Source organism: Salmo salar, chromosome ssa15 (genome assembly GCF_905237065.1).
Source record: "Salmo salar chromosome ssa15, Ssal_v3.1, whole genome shotgun sequence".
In the NCBI taxonomy this organism is placed as follows: domain Eukaryota; kingdom Metazoa; phylum Chordata; class Actinopteri; order Salmoniformes; family Salmonidae; genus Salmo; species Salmo salar.
In genome coordinates this window covers 53,518,300-53,523,124 of record NC_059456.1, presented here as the reverse complement: position 1 = coordinate 53,523,124, position 4,825 = coordinate 53,518,300, and positions in this window count along the sequence as shown.

Genomic DNA, 4,825 nt, shown 5'->3' with positions numbered 1-4,825 from the left:
TCTACGGCACTTCTTGAGAGACAAAACTGGTACTTCCGCATTTCAGTTTTGGAAACGGCAGTTGATATCTGCTGGTTGCTGTGTGGTCAGCTGTAGTCTCGCGTTGCCAAACCTCCAAAATCTAGTCGTCACGCCTCCCCTTCCCGTTTAGAGAAACCTGCTTTTCGAGCAGAGGCTTTTTAAATTATTTCAGGGGATTTTAATGAAACACCCGATGCACCTGCTGATCGTTTTCCTCCTAGAACGAGTCAAAGCCCTCAAAATAGCAATATTATCACTACTTTATGCAAGGATCTCTGTGTTGAGGATGCGTGGCGTTATTTTAATCCGGATGCAAAGGGTTATACCTGGACCAACAAAAACTATGTCACGTAAATCTAGAATATAGATTTATTCCTAATTTCCCCCTTTTTGTTACAATTTGTTATAGATGTAGATCATCAGTTGGCTCCTTTTCTAATCATCACTTGATTTCTCTGAGTTTACAAGCTACTAAAAAATCCAAAGGTACTCGAGGATATTGGAAATTAAACAACACACTTCTTAAAGATACTACTCTCATTGAAAACATCAAATCGTTAGCTAAAGATATTTTTGCAAGAAAAGACTTGGGTCATGGAAGTAGATGGGAATTTTTCAAATATAAAGTCAGAGTGGTAGCCATTAAACGGGCCAAAGAGCTGATGCACTTAAAGAACTTTAGAGAAAAAGAGATGATGAGCAAGCTCGACAGTTTTCTAAAGAAAGATAATCTATCTGAAGAAGAGTAGTGTGTATTGAAGTCTTTACAACTAGAATTAGAACAGCTTTACACGGATCTGGCAAAGTGTGCCTTTGTAAGGTCAAGAGCAAAATGGACTGGGAAAGAAACACTAGTTACTTTTTTGCACTTGAAAAGAGAAACTACATAAGAAAATCTATAACTGCACTCAAAATGAACGATGTTTATGCAAAGATCCCATTACAATATCATAATTTCTCAATTCCTTTTATGAAAACCTTTACAGCTCTCAATTTCAGGAAGATGGTTGTGAACGCTACATTTGCAACATTCAGAATTATTATTATGTCCCTGTAATTGAGGATGATTTCCACTCAGTTTGCGATTCACCTGTGTCAATTGAAGAAATTAGAGAGGCTCTGAATTCAATGAAAAAAGGGAAATCTCCTGGCCCTGATGGCCTGTCAGTTGAATTCTATAGACAGTTTGGGGAGTTACTAGAAGACCCGATTTTTAATGTTTCAAGATTCCATTAAAAATGGTGAAATGGTCTCCACTATGAAACAGGGCCTTGTTTCATTGATTCCGAAGCCCAATAAAGACCCTTCTCTCATTGACAATTGGAGACCAATTACTTTATTAAATATTGATTACAAATTGATTGCTCTGGTTTATGCCAAAATATTAAAGAAAGGAATAGATACCATTATAAATGAGACTCAAACAGGATTTATGAAGGGCCGTCACATAAGCTCTACCATTCGTTTAGTCTTGGACCTTCTAGATTATTCAGATGTAATTGACTCAGATGCGGTTGTCTTATTTTTGGACTTTCTGTAAAGCCTTTGACACAATTGAACATGAATTTCTCTTTAGGTCACTTAAACTTTTTGGATTCTGTGAAAATTTGATCAAAGTAATTCGCTTGTTTTACAAAGATATAAATAGTTCTGTGTTACTAAACCTTAATACTTCCAAAAGATTCAGTATCAACAGAAGATGCCCAATTTTGCCATTTTTATTCATTTTGGTTGTGGAACTTCTATCTCTAGATATTCTGAATAATGCAAATTTGTATGGCTTAAACATTTTTAACAAAATTTCCCAACTGGCTGATGATACTACTCTTTTTTAAGAGACAAAGACCAGGTCGCCCTTAATACTATAACTGCATTTTCTATTGCATCAGGATTAAAACGGAATGTTTGTAAATGTGAAATCTTATGTTTATTTGACTCTGGTGATAAAGAAATAGAAAATATTCCTGTAAAGGACTGTGTTAAATATTTAGGAATACATCTGTCAAAAAAACACTTAGACAACATTTGAATTTCTCTCCTAAAATTAAGAAAACCAAAAATAGATTTAATAATTGGCTACAAAGAGATCTTTCTATACTTGGGAGAGTACTTCTGTCCAAGGCAGAGGGACTGTCTTGTTTTGTGTACCCCTCATTATCTTTATGTGTAAATCCTGCTACTTGTAAAGAGATCAATAAGACCTTTCTTGACTTCATCTGGAAAAATAAGTCTCACAAACTTAAAAAGTCAGTCCTTTCTAATAAAAGACCTGAAGGAGGTCTGGAAGTGTTGGATTTTGTTGACATAAATAACACTTTCAAGATCAACTGGTTGAAAAGATGTTTGATCAATATTGATTCAATATGGTATTTCATTCCAAATAATGTGTTTAATAAGTTGGGAGGTCTTCAATTTTTACTGAAATGTAATTATATATATGGCTAGGATTCACCAACAAGCTTTAATGGCCTGGAAAATATGTTTCCTGCACAATTTTTCCCCACATAAAGCTCTTTTGTGGAATAATTCAGACATAACTGTAAGGAATAAGTCATTGTTCTACCCCAGCTGGCATGAGAGGAATATTGACTTTGTTCTTGATGTTTTCGACATCAAGAGTAATATTCTCACATATGAACAATTTATAACATTGAAAGAGTTTCCAATACCTTTCAGAGAGTTTATTTCTGTGGTCAAAGCCATTCCCAGTGGTCTAACTACACTAATGAAAACTCATCTTAGCTTTGGTAATGATCACAAAGTTTATCCAGAACTCAGTTTGGAAGGCGTGGGCTTGAGAAATCTTGTTGTAATAAATATATAAGACAAATTCTTCATTCACAAAACCAACTTACACCAAGAGGAACATTTTTCTAGAACATGCTTATTCCTGGTAAAGGCCTTACAAATATTGTATACCAAACAAAGTTAAGAAAGTGCACTTTAAAATTTTACATAAGATATATCCATGTAATTCTATGATATTCAAATTTAGTGGCTATTGATGATATCTGCGTTTTTTGGTCAAAAAGAAGATGAGAATCTGTCTCACTTGTCATTTAATGCAAATTTGTGCAGAATTTTGGGAAAACCTTGCAAAATACTTATTTACCATTATGAACACTACCCATGTTTTTGACATGAAAGATATAATATGTTACTATTGCAATGATAACAAGACCATTGAAATGATTGTGAATTTTTTTTTATTCTTGTTGCCAAATACTTTATACATAAACAAACATTTTAAAATTCTATACCAAAATTACACATTTTTTTATTGACTGTAACTATTTTTATTAAAACATTTACCCTAGTGAATAATAACAAGAATACAATTTTCCTTAATCATTACAATAAGATTTTTTCAGAGTGATTACCAATTGCACTAGAATTGTTTCTTTTTTTATATTTTTAGTTTGTTTTAGTATTTTCTTGTTAATACCTGCATTCTGTTTTGTATGATGTAAGAATGTAAATTGTTGATCTGTATTTTGAATAAAAAACATTAAAAATAAAAAATAAAATAAAAATAAAAAGCCTGCTTTTCGACGAGCTGTTCTAAATACTGTACTATCACTCCCTTCGCCAGTAGGAGTCAGTATAATTCAAAATGTAATGTTCAGGAGAAAAGTACCTGTTCAATTTGTTCGTCTGCTTTCTTTTTTACTATTTTTGTGGGATGCTCGATTATTTGTATCGCAGCAGCTGCCACCACGAATTACTTATTTTTTAACAAATACAACTAAATGAATCAAAAAGGTTAGGTCACGATGTCTTGCCAAGGCTGCACTGCAGCATCTACTCACAGGTATTATCCCACTACTGGACAGCACGGGGGATTTGACCTGCTTCGTTTCCGACCTGGGCCGGTGCACCCCTCCTTAGACAACCTGGTGGTCCCGGGCTCCCCCAGGATCACCATGTCGATACCGAACTTAGCGTGGACAGCCGTTCGACGTAGCGTGCTGCAGCCCAGAGCTCCTCAGCTCACTTGATCCACCAACCTCAGCCTCCCAGTGACTTGGATTACAGGCACATGCCACCGCGCCCGGCGAGCAACTCAGCTGCAGGTAAAGATGATAGAGGTAGGATAATGTAGCGTAATTTCGAAGGAAGGCTGTCGACAATACATATCTTATCTACGATCGGTGTACAGCCCACTGCAAGGAAGAAGTTAACTGTAGCTTATAATAAAAGGTTTAATGTTTATTGGACATTTTAGTTCCGTCTCTGAAGTCTATGTCAGTCTTGTCAAAGCAATGAATTTGATGTGTATTCATTTACTGATCATACAGTATGTGTGACAGGGTAGGAACTAAGGCAGTCTTTCCGATGCCACCCTGATTAGTTAAATGTATAAAAACAGAGAGGAAGAGGCTACACTCGACTACTCTCCATTTTTACTTTTATCTCAACAAAGGCAGAATACAGTTTTTAACCTTTCTACTGTCTGGGTCAGCTCTAAAATACATGTAAATTACTTTTTGCAAGAAGTACAGCCTTCGTATGTAAATATGGACTTTCCCCTCTTGTACCATGCTTGTAGTGTTGACAGAGTGTGTAGAAAAGGTCCATGGAGTTGGTGGAATCGCCCTTTAGTTTATGGCCACTTGCGCAGCTGGCCCAGTGCGTTTTAATTAGGTCAGGTGGAAATGGCCGCGGAGCGCACGCTTCAAACCTATTGCGTTTCAAGTCAGTTAAGAACAAATTCTTATTTACAATGACAATGGACAATGATCACGGCCCTACAGATCATCACAGGCCAATTATGCCATTGACATGTGGTTAAAATGTAACGAAA